Genomic DNA, 19,826 nt, shown 5'->3' on the forward strand with positions numbered 1-19,826 from the left:
CTTTTTTGTCAATATATATATCTTTATTTCTCTTGGGGAACCAAGGAATGGGGTTGTTAGATCACAGACTAAGTGTATGTTTAACTTTATAAGAAAATTCCAAACTATTTTCCAGAGTGGTTGTATTATTTTGCATTCCCAACAGCAGTATAGGAGCATTCCAGTTGCTCTGCTTCCTCACCAACACTTGCTATTGTTAGTCTTTTTCATTTCAGCCACTGTCCACACTGCAGAAGCCAACTGGACAAGGAAAATTCCTGGGGCTAAACAAACTTATCATTACATCATTGAAATAAAGACTGGATGAAAGTGGGGCAAAAAGACTCCATGTGTTTGGGAATTCTCTCGTAGGCCAGTGGTTAGGACTCTGCACTTTCACTGCCAAGGTCCCAGTTTCAATCCCTGGATGGGGAACTAAGACCCCACAAGCTGTGCAGCGTGGCAAGAAAAAAAAAAAAAAAAGACAATTCCATGTGTTTCTCTCTATCAGAGAAACAGACAGGCCTATTTTTATTTGGGGGTCGTGTCAACATAAGGCTGTAGGCAGAAATAGAGTCCTTTATGAATACTGGTGTCGGGTAGTAAATGGACACCAAACTGATTTCTGTTGATGCCAGTGAACAAAAGCTCCATCTGAATATGGACAACAGAGATATTGGGTAAGGCCTCTTATAGTTTGCAGGACCAAAAGATGGAGGTTTTTTCATGGCTCATGGTTAGTGAGAGACATGACAGTATGGTGGCCATAATGAGGGATGTAAAAGCAGCACTGGAAGCAAGAAAGCCAACAGACCAAGAGATAGGAGGAGCTCAGATTTTGCTCAGCCACTGCTAGCTCTGGGACCCAAACAAGTGGCTTCTCTTTGCCTAAGCTTCCTCATCAGTAAAATGAGGGGATTAGACAAGATGAATTCTAAGGCCCCCGTTGGGTTCTATAATTCTGTATCTCTAGGACTGGTTTCCTCCAGCCAGATTTTTAATGTTCCCCAGATATTTATCATAAAAATTGGGTACCACAAGATGGAAACATATCAGACAGTGGTCACTCTATGACCCTTTTAAATCCTAAGAAATAATAATACTATTGTTTCCCCAATGGAAGAAAAAATAAGCCATATTATTATTAACACATAAACAGTTGAGCCAATTCAGAAAATTTCTAGAGACAATATAGCCTTTTCTGGTGCCTTGACTGAAGAGAAACAGCAAAGACATTTAATTCACACAAATCTAGGACACACTCAGAAAAATTTGTTATGAATATTAGAATTTTTTGGTTTTGAACCGAGAAAAAAGCTCCTGAGCTTTATGATAATGGTTATATGAATTCCTGAAGGTGTGATTAAGGAATCTAGTTTTGTTTAGGTCAGATAAAACACAAAAAGTCAGAAGTGAAATTATTTTGAAATTCTTCCATGTTGTCATGTGTATAAATAGTTCATTCCTTTTTATTGCTGAGTAGTATTCCATTGAATGGATATGCCACAATTTGTTGATACATTTTCCTGCTGATGAACATCTAGCTGTTTCCAGATCTTAAGTCTTACAAGTAAATCAGGCAGTCTTAATTCTTTTTTAAAAAATAAATTTATTTATTTGTTTTTTGGCTGCAATAGGTCTTCCTTGCTGCACGAGGGCTTCCTCTAGTTGCGGTGAGCGGGGGCTACTCTTCATTGCAGTGCGCGGGCTTCTCATTGCGGTGGCTTCTCTTGTTGCAGAGCACGGGCTCTAGGCGCGTGGACCTCAGCAGCTGTGGCATGTGGGCTCAGTAGCCATGGCTCACAGACTCTAGAGCACAGGGTCAGTAGTTGTGGCACATGGGCTTAGTTGCTCCATGGCATGTGGGATCTTCCTGGACCAGGGCTCGAACCCGTGTCCCCTGCATTGGCAGACAGACTCCCAACCGCTGTGCCACTAGGGAAGTCCCCACAGCCTTAATTCTTGCCTTTACTATTTAGTAACTCCTCTGTTCTCTTTCAAAGGCACCTCCATACTTGGCCATGGGTTGATAACTGCTGAGGCTGCGTGAGGGTACATGGAGAATCATCACACCCTTCTATTTTTGTGTAGCTTTAAACTTTTCCATAATTAAAAAAAAAAAGAAATTTAAGAACTTTATGAAGTGTTTTTCTCTGTCAGTACTAAAAATATTCGGTAATTCTATAGTCGAACTAATGGGTCCAACTTGGGTGCTTTATTTTAAAAAGGTTTAAGTTTGATTCCCATATTTGGTTTATTATAATCATGGGGAGTGTTTGCTAAAAAAACAAATTCTTTATCCTCTCCTCAGAAGTACTGAATCAGGTCATGGCACCAAGTCATTCTTATATGCAGGTAGTTTAGAAAGCACTGAATTCTCTCTTTCTGAATGATCTAGCCTCCAGCTTTGGCTTCACATTGGAAAAGAGGAACAATAAATTTCATTCCCCCACTGTCATCTCTTTCTGTACCTACACTTTCAATTTCTCCCCCAGTGTTCTCGACTTCTCAAATACTCTGAAATTACATCCAGGAACCAACTAACTGCAGAGGAAAACTATAATGGAGAAACAATAGATAGGAACCAAAAAGAAATCTGTAAATGGGAAACAATACAATAAACGGGAATATTTGAGGAAATAGAATACCAGTTCTTATTTTCTTCCAATTTCTTCTCTTTCCCCAGGTCACGAGAGATCAGGAGCGTAATTACAGGGATGCAAATGAGTGCGGAGTCATCAAGACTTTAGTTTCTAGTTGAGTTGGAGGACTCGGTTAATTCCAGGCATCCTGGGGCTAACATCAAGGTGAGGGGTGGGGGAGACCATGAGCATTCAGTCTATACCACTAGTCATAACATCAGTTTGTTCCTGAGACGGAGTTGCCACTTCTCTTGTATTTGAGTTTCAGTTTCTTGAATACAGCAACTGATGAGCTACTCAAGTGCCCCTGGGGCTGGGGCATCTTGCCAATCTCTTCTTCCCCCAATCCTCACTCCTGCCTTGTAACTGCCATCCTGTCCCTGGGTCCCACTCTGAGCTGGAACACTTGCCCACATGCTTTTCTGATGCTGCTAGGCAGGCTGCCTTCATCCCCCAGCCAGCTGCCTTCCAGAGGCCTTTCTTCACCTTCTCATGTCCATCCCTGTTGACACCCACCTACCTGGACCACACTGGTGGTCCAGCATAGAGCTGTTGTGTTTTCCAGGTGTAACTCCCTGTCATCACAAGCGGAGAGCATTTCCATCTCCTTCAATGTTCTGAGTACCATCTACCCAACTTAGTGTCAGCCAACCCTTTCACATGATGCTATAGGATGTGATAGGGTATGTTTCTCATCATCACGGACACAATTTTGTCTTAGCATAACTATAATATGCGGGTTCCAAGAAAGGGAAGCATCTCTCCTCACCCCTCGATACCCTGATTCTGCCAACTGCTACACTATACTAGCCCCAGACCCTATGTAAGAGAGTAATAATAGGCTGGTGTGATGTTGCTTTAATGAACACACACCCTTATCCACTATTAGCAAAAGCTTCACCACCTCAACCAGCCAAAGATCTGTTTAAGCCTCACGATAATGTTTACAAATTTAAAGAGATACTAACTGGATACTGGGTTCTCCGGCTATTGGCCTTTTGCTTGCTTAAAATAATTCTTGCTGGACTTCCCTGGTGGCGCAGTGGCTAAGAATCCGCCTGCAAATGCAGGGGACACGGGTTCGAGCCCTGGTCCAGGAATATCCCACTTGTCGCGAAGCAACTAAGCCCGTGTGCCACAACTACTGAGCCTGTGCTCTAGAGCCCGCGAGCCACAACTACTGAGCCCCCGTGCACCTAGAGCCCGTGCTCCGCAACAAGAGAAGCCACTGCAATGAGAAGCCCGCACACCGCAAGGAAGCGTAGCCCTCACTCGACAAACTAGAGAGAGGCCCGCGCACAGCAACGAAGATCCAACTCAGCCATAAATAAATAAATAAAAATTTTAAAAATAATAATAACTCTTGCTAATAAAATAGTAGAAGCCTAAGAGGCAAATTTCACTTGCAAATACTACTTCTTTCCTTTGGGTAATGACTATTCAAAGAGACACTAAACAAAGAGAACGTTTAAAAGCTGAGTTTTCCTAGATGTAAACTCTTATACATTGCTGATAGGAGCATAAATATTACAATCACTTTGGGAAACATGTGCATAACTCTACACACCTAGGCATATTCCCTAGAAAGACACTCTCACGTGTGGGTAATAAAAAAACATGTTTAAGTATGTTCCCAGCAACAGCGTATAGAAAAGCAAAACTCTGGAAACAACCCACTATGGGTCAAAGAATGAATTAAATACATTACGGCAGATTCATATAAAGCATACCCTACAGCCATAAAAATGAAGGAATTATAGTTATATGCATCAATCTCAAGATCAAAATGTTCAGTAAAAAAGATCAAGCTCTGCAATACGATGGGGAAACATAGTCTTTTCAAAACTGATACGGAATCTATGGCCATACCACCCTTAATGTACCTGATCTCGTCTGATATTGGAAGCTAAGCAGGGTCAGGCCTCGTTAGTACTTGGATGGGAGACCAAATGTGAATACAAGGTGCTGTAGGCTTTAAAAAAAAAAGTGGTGCTGGGAATTGCCTGGTGGTCAAGTAGTTAGGACTTGGCACTTTCACTGCCGGGGCCTGGGTTCAATCCCTGGTCAGGGAACTAAGATCTGCAAGCTGTGCAGCACAACTAAAAAAAAAAAAAAAATGGTGCTAGGACAAAGTGGATATCCACATACAAAAGAATAAATCTGGACCACTACCCTATACCATACTCAAAAATCTACTCAAAATGGACCAAAGAAGTGAATGTAAGAGCTTAAGTGGTAAAACTCTTAGAAGAAAACCTAAGTATAAATCTTTCTGGCACTGGATCATTGGCTTAGGGAATGATTTCTTAGATATTACACCAAAAGCAAAAGAAAAAGTACCTTAGACTTAATAAAAATTTAAAACTGTTGTGCTTCAAAGGACACTATCAAGAAAGTGAAACAAGAGCCCACAGAATGTGAGAAAATTTTTGCAAATCATGTTATCTGATAAGGGCCTAACATCTAGAATACAGAAAGAACTCTTAGAACCCAACAATAAAAAGACATATAACTGGAACAGAAATTTCTCCAAAGATAGACAAATAGCTAATAAGCACATGAAAAGATGTCCAACATGATTGCTGTTAAGGAAATGCAAATCAAAACCATGCTGAGATCCTGCTGCACACCCACTAAGGAAGACTAGGCTCAAAAAGACAGAAACTAACAAGGATTGGCTAGGATGCAGAGAATCTAGAACACTAATACACAGCTAGTAGGAATATAAAACAGTGCATCAACTGTGGAAAATATTCTGGCAGTTCCTCAATAAGTTAAACAGAATTTCCATACGACCCAGTAATTCCACCTCTAGGTATATATCCAACAGAAGTGAAAACTGTTGTTCAAACAAAAGCCCGGACACGAACATTCATAGCAGCATTATTCATAATAGCCCAACAGTGGAAACAACCCAGATGTCCATCAACTGATAACTGAATGAACACAATGTGATATATCCATACAATGAAATATTATTCAGCCATAAAAAAGAATGAAGTACTGATTCATGCTACATGGATGAATCTTGAAAACACTATGCTAAGGGAAAGAAGCTGATACAGAGAGCCATATATTGTATGATTCCATCTATATGAAATGTCTGGAATACGCAAATCCATAAATATAGAAAGTAGATCAATGGTTGCCAAAGGCTGGGGAAAGTGGGGATTGGGGGGTGACTGCCAATGGGGACAGGATTTCTTTCTGAATGATAGAAATGTTCTAGATTAAGAAAGCGGTGATGGTTGGACAATCTGTGGATATACTAAAACCAGTGATCTGTACACTTACTTAAAAGAGTGAACTTTATGTTATGTGAATTATATCTCAATAAAAAAGTTAATGGAAGAAAACCCAGCAAGCTGTAAAGACTACCTCCTCTGGGAAGCCACGTGTACGGAGAGCCTGGGATCAGCTGGGGGCATGTACAGTGTTCAGTGAACTTGCATCCTTCTACTTATTAAGCTGGGCAATAGGTTCGTGGGTGTATTGCTTCACATCTATTCAATATTCGATAAAAAACAAAACATTTACAAGAGCAATAAATATACTTTTTTTTTTCCTGTTTTTCAAACCACAATCAACACAAAAATTCGATCTGAATTTCAATGACCGTAAGTTGGTAGTCAACCTTAACTAAGCAACTGCAGTGTGCGAAATACCATTACAAAAAATCATGGGGAGTTAAAACAGAGGCAGTGACAATCACAATCCTCCAAGGAACTTATAATCTAAAGCATGGGCGGGGTTTCCCTGGTGGCGCAGTGGTTGAGAATCCGCCTGCCGATGCAGGGGACGCCGGTTCGTGCCCCGGTCCGGGAGGATCCCACATGCCGCGGAGCGGCTGGGCCCGTGAGCCATGGCCGCTGAGCCTGCGCGTCCGGAGCCTGTGCTCTGCAACGGGAGAGGCCACAGCAGTGAGAGGCCCGCGTACCGCAAAAAAATAAAAAAATAAAAAATAAAGCATGAGCGGCCACCAGCTCCAGAAAGAAAGCCATAAACCAGCTTCCTCATGGAATAATTTCAGCAAAGGTTTTGACAGTCCCAGCACCAGCTATTATTAAAGAATCCATTTCATACAATTTCATACATAACAATTTCATACAATTAAAATGTCAATATATTTTACTTTGAGAGCTTCAAATTTTTATTCTGAAAAGTTGTTTCCTCTCCCTCTTATAAATCTGCTTTTAAGAACTTGAGATAAGGTGGAATTAGACCATAGGAAATTGTAAGGAACTTGTTTATGAGACTTGTTCTTCACCTGAAGTAATATATTTTTAAAGCCCCGACTTAAATGATATCTTTAGATTATCACACATTCTCATCTAGACTCTTAGTTTCTGAATATTCATATAATGACATCTTGAAGTGCCTTTTTTGCAAGATACAGTCTAGATAAACAGACAAGCTTTCTAAAAACAGTTAAGGTTACCCTCAAGATTTATAATCGCTGTAGGTCATCAAAAATTGTATCTATGTTTCCAGTTTTACCAAAGATCGGCAAAAGCAAATAGTTTTAACTTGAACACTCTTTTTCCACTAAGGAAATCAATATTTTTATTTTATATCACAGTTTCTGGGATATATACTCTAGAAATGTATCATTCCAGTAACTAATTCAGGAACATATATCCATTTTAGAATCAACTGTCTAAATTAATACAAGTAACTTGATAATGAATGAATGTCAACTTCTCTTTGGCTGTGGAAAGCAATGGTGTTGGAGAAAGCAAATGGAAATTTGTAGCCAAAGAGCCCTGGATTGGAATCCAAATCTGCCACTGATTCTCTGACATCTGTAAAATGAAGATATTAGGATCCACCTTGGAGGATGACTGCAAAGATGAAATGAGATAATTAACACAGTGATCCTGGCACACTAGAATGTTCCACAAACATTGGCCCTCTGTATTTTCCCCTTTCTTGTGAAAAAGCAAAGCCTTCTTAAGCAAATGTCCACATAGAGAAATATATAATTTTAATTAAACATTTAGGCACTAAAAAAAAAAAAAAAAAAAAACGGCTTCGCCATTTACTTAATTTTCTCCTCTGCATGGTAAATTATAATCTTGGTTAAACTGTTTCCAAAAAATTTCATGAGAACCTTATTTTAAAAATTAAAACTAATGAGGAAGTGGAGAATAATCCATTCTTAAGCTTATTAATATAACTGAAGGCTTCATCTCTCTACCCAAGTGCTTACTGGGGTCTGCAACCAAGGTGAGCAGCTATGACCTCTATTTTAGGATTTGGATTGGACTGAAAAGTCGCTGTGTTGTTGGATGAAGACAGAAAGGCATGCTTATCACATCTAGCACTAAATTAAGAGGAGTAGCTAATACGGTAAATAACAAAAGCAAGAACCAAAAACACTTTGTCAAACTTGAAATCAGCAGATGCCATTCATTACATTTACATTTCAAAGTCCTACGGTAATGGTTGTTGTCGCTATAAGGCTGCTTGTTTTTGTAGGCCTCAGACACACCGGATGGAGAGACTTAGCTTTGCCAGAAGATCAAGTGGATAAGACGAAGGTGAACTGATCGCCTTGTCAGCCAGCAGTTTGATGCAGCTTCCAAAAATGACAATGCTGATACTAAAGCATCAACATAGCATAAGGTGCTGAAGTAACAGTTCCCATATTTTCAGCACGGGTCCTCCGATAGCTTGAGCCCAACCTGGCCCACACCTCTTTTTGTATGGCCCACGAGCTAGCTATGCGTGGGTTGAAAAAAGGCAAAAGAATAATATTTCATGACGTCTGAAAATTATATGAAATTCAAATTTCAGGGTCCATAAATAAAATTTTACCAGACACAGCCATGCCCTTTCATTTGCGAATTGTCTCCTCCTGCTTTCATGTCGCAAGGTCAGAGTCGAGTTATGGCAATCTTATAGCCTGCAATTCTAAAATATTTCTATCTGGCCTTTTTACAGAAAAAGTTTACTGACCCTTGCTCTAGAGCACCGCATTCAATATTTTTGAAAGGGCAATAACAGAGGAGGTCCAACAGATTGGGGAGGGAGTCTGAAACCATTTCCTAAGGTGAATTGTTGAGGGAATTGTGGATATTAAGCCAGCAAAAGAGAAAAACAAAGGACAACATTATAGTTTTCTCTAAATATTTAAAGAGCCAGCATGTGGAAGTGGCTTGTGTTTGTGTCACCATAGACAGGAAAATGAAAGTTCTAGGGAGGCAGACATCAACTAAACATAAGAGAGCATCTTCTGGGAATCCCCTGGTGGTCCAGTGGTTAGGACTCCCCAGTTCCCCTGCTGGTGGCCTGGGTTTGATCGCTGGTCAGGGAACTAAGATCCCACAAGCCGCTCAGCCAAAAAAAAAAAAAGCATCTTCTAACACATCAAAGTGGACAATCATAGATGTTATATCACAGAAGAGCAAGCACCCTGCCATGCTGGTATTTAAGCTAAAAGGCAAGATGATTGCCATGCAAGATTATATAGAACATTCTTACAGTGGGTAGGAAGCTGAACTAGTTTAACACTCAGGTTCTCTCTAAATTTTATCTCAAAAGAAAATGACCATAAATAACAGGTGACAGCTTAATGACAGGTCAATGGAAACAATTTCTATTACCACATTCAGTAAGGATTATACCTTACAGGGAAATATATATACCTATATGTATGTGTACATGTATATGTGTGTAGGTACATATATATGTAAATGGCATATTAAAAAGAAGTTTATTTAAATAAAGAGCACAGTAGCTATAAAAAGAAGCACAGTAAAAAAAGAAGGGTTATTTTTAGGAGGAGGGTTCCAACTACACAAAATAAGGAAAGGACGTCCACTGCTAAATAAAATGAGCTGGAATCTTGCCTTGTGTTACTACAGGAAATCAGCCTGGTGCTGCTTGAAAAAGGGGAATAGTCTATATATATTTAAAATGGAAAGGGGAGGAATGTGTTAAGAAAGAAAAATGAGAATGTGATCAAATAAAAAATACAGTAAAGGGCACAGTTGCGTGATTTACTTGTACTGGACTTCATAAAATAGTTTTACAAACAACTTCACAAAGCACAGCCACCTGTTAAGCTGTTATTTTGGCCTATCTATTTCCAATGGCAATCTTGACACCCAAGCAAGAGACATACCACCATAGCAACATAAACATCACGGTGTTGGAGAATAAAATTTTAGGAAGCAATTTATAGCTTCTGCAGGGCTGGAAATACACTAATCCTTAAGCATTTGTTACTATGACATAACGTTCCCACAGGACAAACTCAGATCCTCTGGACACCTCAGGATTCCTTCCCACTGGCCATTTGGAAAGTACAGACTCCAAAAATGAATATTGTACTACATGGACTTCTAAAATAAAGGTATTTAAAGGTGTGAGACCGTGTGATTTCATGCAGAGCTCAGGGAATGCATGATTACCAGGTATTCACACAGCATCCAAACCTGGACAATTATCACTGTCCCTTACATTTGCTGAGTGGGCTTGTAGGTCATGTGATCAGCCCCTCCTGGTGGCAAAAAGAAGAGTATTGGAATCTTACTCAGCCATAAAAAAGAATGAAACACTGCCGTTTGCAGCAACATGGATGGAATTGGAGGGCATTGTGCTAAGTGAGAGAAGTCAGAGAGAAAGACAAATACTGTATGATATCGCTTGTATGTGGAATCTTAAAATACAACAAACTAGTGAATATAACAAAAAAAGAAGCAGACTCACAGCTATAGAGCACAAACTAGTGGTTACCAGTGGGGAGAGGGAAGCATGGAATGGAAATACAGGGCTGGGGGAGAGGGAGGTACAAACCACTGGATATAAGATAGGCTCAAGGATGTATTGCACAACACGGGGAATAGAGCCGATATTTTATAATAACTATAAATAACTGTAACCTTTAAACTTGTATGAGAAATAAAAAATTAAATTAAAAAAGAGGGGTATTGAAAGTCGAGGAAACTGAGGCACGAGAAAATCCAGTCTTCCTAAATCAATTCATGGCTATCAATCAGCAAGGCCTCACCATACTGCACTACCCTAAGCCAGAAACCCCGAGTTAGGGCAATATAGGTACTTTAGCTCCAGGAGATAAAATGCCAAGCAAAGGGTAGAGGAAAATGAAAGGAAAATCATGTTTGAAAGTGATGAGGCCTCTTTTCAGGGATGATACTCCCCGTGAGAGGTGGGGCGATTACCAGGACTTAAAAGATGAACTTTGTAAGGTACGGCTGATTTGCCATTCAAAAAGACCCAACCAAAAACAAAAAACAAAAAGACTCAACCAACGGGAAAGAAAGCTGATCATCCAGCTTTAAGGTGAGACACACCCAAAAGGTGTGTCGTGCGGTGGCATGTGGCAGGGCCAAGTGAGTCTGCATCAGGGTAAACAGGTTCTACCTCATCTGGGGATCTGAGAGACACCAGGGCAGATCCTGAGCCCAGTGGTCACAAACATAGGCCTGTGCTCCATCCCAGGACCACAGGCCATTAGCCCTGGCCACCATTTCTAACTGCCTCTTTTTCCTTTGCTCTTGAGTATTCTCAAAAATAGAGACCTGCGGGCTTCCCGGCTTCCCTGGTGGCGCAGTGGTTGAAAATCCGCCTGCCGATGCAGGGGACACGGGTTCGTGCCCCGGTCCGGGAAGATCCCACGTGCCGCCGAGCGGCTGGGCCCGTGAGCCATGGCCGCTGAGCCTGCGCGTCTGGAGCCTGTGCTCCACAACGGGAGAGGCCACAACAGTGAGAGGCCCGCGTATCGCAAAAAAACAAAGCAAAACTAGAGACCTGCAAGGCCCGTGGGCAGTTCCTTCTCCAGATCCACAGACGAGACTGTCCAAAGGCCAGGACAACACTGAATGCAGCCGTTCTGCAGATGAAAAACAGATGAACCTATGATGAAGCTTCTTTGATGCCAGGGATTTGGCTGCTTTTGACATGAGAACCATTCCTGAACCCCTTTAAAAAAAATAAGATGGTTTCTGACAGACATAACCAACCAACCAACCAACCAACCAACAAACAAAAACCTCCTAAAAGAGCTAAGGCAGAAGGCTGCACTATGTAAATAATGGCTAATTTTAAATATACTTGACCCTTTTGGAAGTGTGTTTCTCGAAAAGGCTTAAGGGGATTATTCCATTTGGACAACTAATAGCCTAATTACTATTTTTTAAGAAAACAATAACCAAACCAGTCTTGGCAAGAAATCTCTAAGAACACCCATCTCTGCAGCACTGTATGTCATACTGCTGAAAAACATAATTACACTCAGCTGCATCCAAGTTTCCAGCAAACACAATCCCAAAGAGGTGAACTATTGAATCCTGAATCTAAAGGTTTTTCATTTTGGGCACGATGCCTCTTTATGAGCAACAGAAACATAACATCCAAAAAAGAAGCATCGTCATAGCCTTTAATAGTCCAGGATTTGGGTCTCCAGTGTACACAGTACAGTCTGTACCCCGATGATTAAATACAATTCTAGTTACCAAACCCTTTGCACTTGGGGGGGATTAAATAACTCTGTTTCACATCTTTAAAGCTGTCTCATTGAGCAAAAGAACCGTCTATTTTCACAGCACTTTTCAAGCATTGAGAAAACCACTTTTATCCACCATGTCACTTTAATGGAGGCTGAAACAGCCCAGAATGATGATAAATGTTAGGTGACATGAATGGCTTTATTTGTCTTTTCATCGGCTCTAGCGTCTTCATCATCATTATTTCAGGTCAGGGTAAACTCAGCAAAATTTTCCTGATGAAGGCCCATGTCAAGAGGGTACAAACCACAGGGAACTCACACATCTCAGAAGACATGTCCAGGGGTTCAAATACAAACTTTAGCGATAAGCCCTGTCTTCAGAACTACCTGTCCATACAAGGAGGTGATTACAAGTCTTGTTTTCTTAAACATCTACCCAGTGTTGTTTTTCTATTTGGTTAGACTGCTAATGACTACTTTAAGAGTGTTGTTTTCTGTGACTTTGTTTTGCGGATGTCTACTATTTCGGGTGCATTAGAGATTAAACAGACATCTGTAAGGTGGCCCAAGCGCACTGGAAAGTTCTCAGACTGGAGACCAACATTTTTCTACAACCCACTACTTTCTTGGACAGTACAGGACACAAACTGCTCCTTGAGAGCGGCAGGACTGTAATCCTATAAAATCTAATGAAGTCCACATTGTTGGCTAGTGAGTTGAAAACTCTACCTACAGACATCACTAAGAATTGACAACAATGAAAATGTTGCAAAGTTAACTTATTAATAAGCCTTCATAATAACAAATTAGTTTTTTTTCTCCTGAGTTAAATATTTATCAAATCCTTAAAAAAAAAAAAAAAAAAGCTAACATTTTAACTGTACCTCTTATTTAGAAAAAGGGTCCAATTGATGTCTGTTTCCACCTGGTACAGAAATAAAGCATTATCATTAATCAAATATTCTGTCTTCTACTTTAATAGAAGAACACTTGTCAGTGTCAACTTTGTTGGAAATACTTCTAAAATGCACTGGTACTTTTTCCTGCCTTAGTAAGTTTTCCAAGCAAATGCACTTTTTGTGTTAAATGACAATATAGTAGGACTCCTGAATGAAAACGGTCAGGCACTCCAGCTGTTGCTACAAAGGTATAGGTCACTAATTGAGTCATTAATGCCACCCAAAATATGGATCCAGGTCCATCTTGTCATTTTCCTCCTTTGAAAGAAGGCAGAATTCAGAAAATATTTCTAGTTACCTTCTGTTAATTCAAGTTTTATTAAATTTGCTTCAGGAAACGATGTATGAGTTTAATGATAAAGTAATATAACCAATGCTTTAAAGGAAAGAAAAAAATTCTGACCAGATACCTAGAACAGTAAACTCATAGACAGAAAGTAGAATGGTGGTTGTCATGGGCTGCAGGGAGGTGGCTAGGGAGTTATTGTTTATGGGTACAGAGTTTCAGTTTTACAAGATGAAAAGAGTTCTGAAGATGGATGGTGGTGATGGCTGGCCAACAATGTGAATGCCCTTCATGCTACCGAATTCTACACTTAAAAAAATTGTTAAGGACTTCCCTGGTGGCTCAGTAGTTAAGAATCCGCCTGCCAATTCAGGGGACACGGGTTCGATCCCTGGTCTGGGAAGATCCCACATGCCGTGGGGCAACTAAGCCCGTGTGCCGCAACTGCTGAGCCCGCGTGCCACGATTACTGAAACCCGTGCACCTAGAGCCCGTGCTCCGCAACAAGAGAAGCCACCACAATGAGAAGCCTGTGCACCGCATGAAAAGTAGCAACTAGAGAAAACCCACGTGCAGCAACCAAGACCCAACACAGCCATAAATAAATAAATATAAAATTAAATAAAAATTAAAAATAATAAGTTTAAGAAAAATAGTTAAGGGGACTTCCCTGGCGGTCCAGACTCTACACTCGCCCTGCAGGGGGCGAGGGTTCGATCCCTGGTCAGGGAAGTAAGATCCTGAATGCCGCAGAGTGTGGGAAAAAGAACAAAAAGTTAAGATGGTAATTTTATGTAATATGTTTTACCATAATATTTTTAAAAAATTATTTTAAAAAACTGACCTGAATGTACACATCCAATTAAGTGTGGTCCCCTTCCAATAGTTCACTTTAGGGCATTACATGTTTATTTCCATAGTATTGACACAGAGCAAAACGTCTCTGAATCTCCGCCGTAAAATTTAAGACAGGTTTGTTTGGATTTTTTTCATTGTTTTGAACATTCCTGATAATGGTAAATGTCTTTGGAGGACAATTTTTAATTTTGAAAAAAGCCTTTTATAGCTCCATTTTCGGAATAATAATCTTACCAAGTTAAAAATTTTATTTTAGCCCACATGAGGTGTGACTCTACAGGAGCAATATGAATTTGTGCATGTGTTTCGTAAACTGCCTGTGAGGCAATGCTAGTAAAGGTGAGACACAAGTTTCCAAGGAGCCGCCATCTCAGCAGGAAGGGAAAGTACACAGTGCTGACTAATACATTTTGATCATTTTTCATACCCTCCAGTTTGCTTACCTCCATGTGAAGAAGTTTAAGTTTTCCACGAAATGTGCCAGAAACATGGTGTCACTTGTCTGTTCCCATTGTTATTTCCAGATACTAATTTTGAGAAACCCACAGGTGCTTATCAGCGAACATCTCGGCTAAAGATGTCTATGAAAGCCAAAGGCTGTCACTGCCATTAAAAGGAATAATTTCTGAAAGTGTAGGGGTGGTTCTCTTTTTAGAGCATGAATTACAAAACTTCTTTTCAAAGAGGAGTATGATTCATTTATCAAAGTTAAACTGAGGAATGTCACTTGGTGTAATACTTGAGTAAAACTGATTGTTCAGTAGGAGATAAAACTTACGGACCCCTCTGTTAGCTTAATTGGAACAGAAGAACTACCTGCCCCCAATTATTTCCTTTGATAAACCTGAACAAGTTATTTAATCTTTAAGGGGTGTGTGTGTGTGTGTGTGTGTGTGTGTGTGTGTGTGTGTATTGGGATAGAACTAAATAATCTCTAATGCTCCTTCCAGCTTTGGGATTCTAGGGAAGGCAGAATTGGGAAAGCAAAAAGCCTGGGCTCGGAAGTCTGACCAGCATGGGTATGAATCCAGGTCTACCATTGACTAGCCATGCAAGCACCTGTGATCCACATCTGTAAAATGGGATGCTAATATCCAACTCACAGGACCATTACAAGGACTAAATAAACAAGAAAGCGCTGGACGAATGTAATTTCTCTTTGCCTCCTTTGCATGCAGAATGTGACTGCTTGCAATCCAAGCATACAAAACAGAAACTGAAGTTTTAAAACTCTTACTTTCCAAGCAGGTTTCACGGGATGTGTCACCGAGGCACATAGCGCTATTTTATTATGTACAGAAAAGCAAGGTGAGGACTTCCCTGGTGGCACAGTGGTCAAGAATCCACCTACCAATGCAGGGGACACGGGTTCGAGCCCTGGTCTGGGAAGATCCCACATGCCGCAGAACAACTAAGCCCGTGCGCCACAACTACTGAGCCTGCGCTCTAGAGCCCGCGAGCCACAACTACAGAGCCTGTGTGCCACAACTACTGAAACCCGCGCGCCTAGAGCGGGTGCTCCGCAGCAAGAGAAGCCACCGCAGTGAGAAGCCCGTGCACTGCAGCCCCTGCTCTCTGCAACTAGAGAAAGCCTGCGCACAGCAACGAAGACCCAACACAGCCAAAAATAAATAATAAATTTATTTTAAAAAAGAGAGAGAATCAGGGCAAGCAACTTTCACAATCTGTGTAAGACACGAAGACAGAGATGGCTCAGGTAAGCAAAATGAACAGTGTAACCCTGCACTTCCTTAGGGACTATTCAGTCCTCCGTGATACCTTTCAGGAAGCGTGGGCACAGTATTCATTAAAAGGTCCTACACCATTTCTATAAACGGGCTATGCCAGTTGGAAACACTCTTGCCAGAGAGTCAAGAGGTAAGTGAAACTTAGTCATTTTAAGAATAAATAAATCAATAAATCCCACCATCACGTTTAAAACTAGAAAATATTGGAGAGTTTTGGGGAACTCCAACTAATCCAGCAAATAAGACCTAATGCATTTGAAGGCTTCAATCACTTAATTATATTAGCATCCAAGTTCATGGTGACTTCTCTATCCCCAGCTGATAAATTTTCTTCTGAATAAATACACAGATCAGTTAATTGGGGTATAAAAAAAAATACACAAACTAATGCTCAGAAACCTCTGGATCTGACCTTAATACAGCAAATATAATCAGACCTAAATGGTGTGTGTATGTGTGTGTAGTTGACATGGGACAGGGAGCAGTCTTTGGAGATTAGAGGCTTAGATTAGGTGCTTAAACAACATTACTACAGGTTGTCATCAAATTACATTTGTTTGGCCAATCTTACTTCTCTAGGTGATTCTTTCTGGAAAAGAAACAACACCCCAAAGATTGTCAGATTAATTCTAAAGAAATTAAAGGATGATGATGTTTTTTCTTTGCTTGGGAACAGCAGGAATATTCTAGAAGACCGTGCTTCAACCAAACTTAAAAGAAGCAAAAAAAAAAAAAAAAAAAACACAAAGATTTTTTAAAAAGTGAAGAACCATTGGATAAATCTGATCAAGAACTTAACATTAGCTACTTGTTGAGGTTGAGTCGATTTCCACTAAAGTCTAAAAAGGAGTTTTAAGAGCTGGCCCCTTTGTCAGAGTGCTGGGAAATGCAAGAATGACTCACTTTATACTTGATGTCAAAATCTTGGTGAGCTCTGGCTTTCGTGTTTCTAAATCAACAAACAGCATTGTATAATGTTGCTCAGGCCATAAGCCAGGAAGTGGACAGTGACCCTAGACTCCTTTCTCTGTCACGGGTAAAGCTAGTGGCCAAGACAGTGTGTCCTGGGCACAGGAGGACTCCTTCTACCTCTGTGTCATCCTGGGAGACTTGCCCAGCCTAATGCGGCATGATTTTGCCATCCTAGACAGAGACTATTGACACACAGTTTAAATAGTCATTTAGCCTGTTTTATAATGAAGCCTGTGATGGAAAGTCTCAAGGACGTCTGCCAGAGATGAATAAAGCAGAGGACTCAACTCCCATGTAGAACCATCTCCTCCAGAACACATATTCCAGGATTTATTCTGTCAACACATCATTTCCCACTCAATGTGCAGAGAAAGCAGAGGACTGCACCTGGAACCCCAGCCAGAAAGGTCACCAGGTACTTACTGTTCCTTCCATTAACGATGGCTGGTGCCAGCCTCTGTCCCTGATTAGGGGTGGGGAGGGGCGCTGTTCCGGAGGATCGTGAAATCTGTCAGTGAATGTCCATCCCCCGCGCACCCCCCCGGCCTGGTACCCTAAAGCCCTGTAGCTGTTCAAGTTGTGATTATGTTTTTGCCCCTAAGTATCAAATTCTGACCTAAATTGTGGTCATTCTAGTCCAAATCCGGCAGAGTTTTTTTTTTTTTTTCCCCCCACACTGCTGCAGAAGAGAACAACTCCTTTGGAAAGCTGTCTAAATTCAGGAAAATCGGAGTCATCTTCTTGAGGACAAGGACCATAACTTTTCAGTGTTCGTACTCATAATTCAATTTCTGTACTTTCTGTCAATGGCTCTCTCTCTCTCTGAACATAGATGTCTATTCTGCTGGAAAAATCCATAGATACCTCTTTAAAAAAAAAAAAAAAAAAAAAAAGCTTTATTGAGATGTATTTTACATACCAACTCAATGGTTTTTAATATATTTACACAGAGTTGTGCAACCATCCCCATAACCCATTTCAAGATGGCAAGGAAACTTCTCCAATGTTCTCTGGACTGTAAGCAATAAGAGGGTGGGGGCCATGCCTGCCTTGTTTGCTGCTCCATCCCTGGCACCAGGTCTAGCACCTGGCCTAGCACCTGGCACAGAGTAAGAGTTCAGTAAGTATTTGTGCTTGTATTTTATATTTATTAATAATAAATTTATTACTGATAAATTAACATATATTATTAATTAATTAATATTTAATAATATAATTATTATCATACTATATTTGTGCAGTATTTCATGCTGCCCCAGGGCCAGCTTGAACCTTCCAGATCCCTAAGTTTCCTAGATACGAGAAATAGCTACTTCTTTCCTCCAACAGAAACTTTCAATTCAGCTCATCTCCCTACGGTATAGGCAGAATGATCCCCGAGGCCCCCAGTGTGCACACCCTGTACGTGTACAATTCCTTCACCTTGAATGGGGATGGGCCTAATCAGACCATTCTTTCTGAAAAAGAGTAGAGATCAGAGACAAGTCAGAGGTTCAAAGTTGGAGCAAATGCTCTCCTGTTGGCTTTGAAGGGGCAAACGGCCACATTGTGGTGAGGGCCACATGGCACGAAATAGCAGGTGGCCTCTAAGAGCTGGCCCCTAGCTGATGGCCAGCAAGAAACGGGGGGACCTTAGTCCTACAGCCACAAGGAACTGAATTCTGCCAACAACCAGGTGAACTTGGAAGAGTACTCCAAGCTCCAGAAGAACATGCAGCTTGATTTCAACCCTGTGAGGCCCTGAGCAGAGAATCCAGCCACACGGACTTCTGGTCCACAGAGACTGAGAGATAATAAATGGGTATTGTTTGAAGCTGCTAAGTTTGTGAAAATTTGTTATATAACAATAGATATTGAATATGCTCCTCCAGGAATCTGGAGGAAGGCAGACTGATTACATTAACTCCCAGGAATGAATGACCTCAAACTTCTCAGAGGTACTGCTGTGGAATTTTAAAATGAGGAGGTTTTTAATAAAAAAGAATCTCTAGTTTGCAAAATTTCAAGAGGTATAAAGCTTAAGTGAAAAACTTAAACAGTGTGAAGGAAAACATCGAGGGTCCGCTTTCCTAAAAGGTTCCTATTTTTCTCAGCTTCTTCTCATCCTCAGCAAGCATTTACTGTGTGTCAGACCCAAGGTTTAAGCACTAGAGCTGCCCTATCCAATATGGCAGCCACCAGCCACATGTTACCCTTGAGCACTGCCAAGTGGCCAATGGGAATTGAAATGTGCCAGCACAGGGAACTCTGCTCAATATTCTGTAATAACCTAAAAGAAAACAATTTGAAAAAGAAAAGATACATGTATATGTATAACTGAATCACTTTGCTCTACACCTGAAACTAACACAACATTGTTAATCAACTATGCTCCAATATAAAAAAAAAAATTAATTAAAAAAAAAGAAATGTGCTGCAAATGGAAAATACACACTGGATTTCAAAGACTTCGTGTGAAAGAAAAATAAGTTAAAAGATCTTGTTAGTATTTTCTTATGTGGATTACACGTTGAAAAGATAGTGATGGAGATGGATGACAAACAAGTAAACAAATAAATACAGACTAAGATAAATGCAAAAGGGGGGAGGGATAAATTGGGAGACTGGGATTGACATATACACACTACTATATATAAAATAGATAGCTAATAAGAACCTACTGTATAGCACAGGGAACTCTGCTCAGTACTCTGTAATGACCTATATGGGAAAAGAATCTTAAAAAAAGAGTGGATATATGTATACGTATGACTGATTCACTTTGCTGTACAGCAGAAACTAACACACCATTGTAAATCAACTATACTCCAATAAAAAAATTTTAAAAAGATAAATGCTATGAAGGAAATAAGTGCAAAGATAGAGAATAATAGGGGAAAACTTTTATATGGAGTGGTCAGGAAAGGTGTC

General features: G+C 40.5%; 1 protein-coding gene and 2 pseudogenes across 2 annotated transcripts in view; 1 reads left to right on the forward strand and 2 right to left on the reverse strand.

Annotated features, from left to right (window-relative positions):
• Nucleotides 1-3,249, reverse strand: part of LOC131746286 (RNA-binding protein 4B-like) — a 37,902-nt pseudogene extending 34,653 nt beyond the window's left edge.
• The window catches only part of PITPNC1 (phosphatidylinositol transfer protein cytoplasmic 1), a 259,452-nt gene that overhangs the window by 231,652 nt on the left and 7,974 nt on the right, over nucleotides 1-19,826 (reverse strand). The window lies entirely within an intron of this gene.
• LOC131747143 (5S ribosomal RNA) lies at nucleotides 4,477-4,595 on the forward strand (annotated as a pseudogene).

Source organism: Kogia breviceps, chromosome 19, assembly GCF_026419965.1.
Source record: "Kogia breviceps isolate mKogBre1 chromosome 19, mKogBre1 haplotype 1, whole genome shotgun sequence".
Taxonomy (NCBI): domain Eukaryota; kingdom Metazoa; phylum Chordata; class Mammalia; order Artiodactyla; family Physeteridae; genus Kogia; species Kogia breviceps.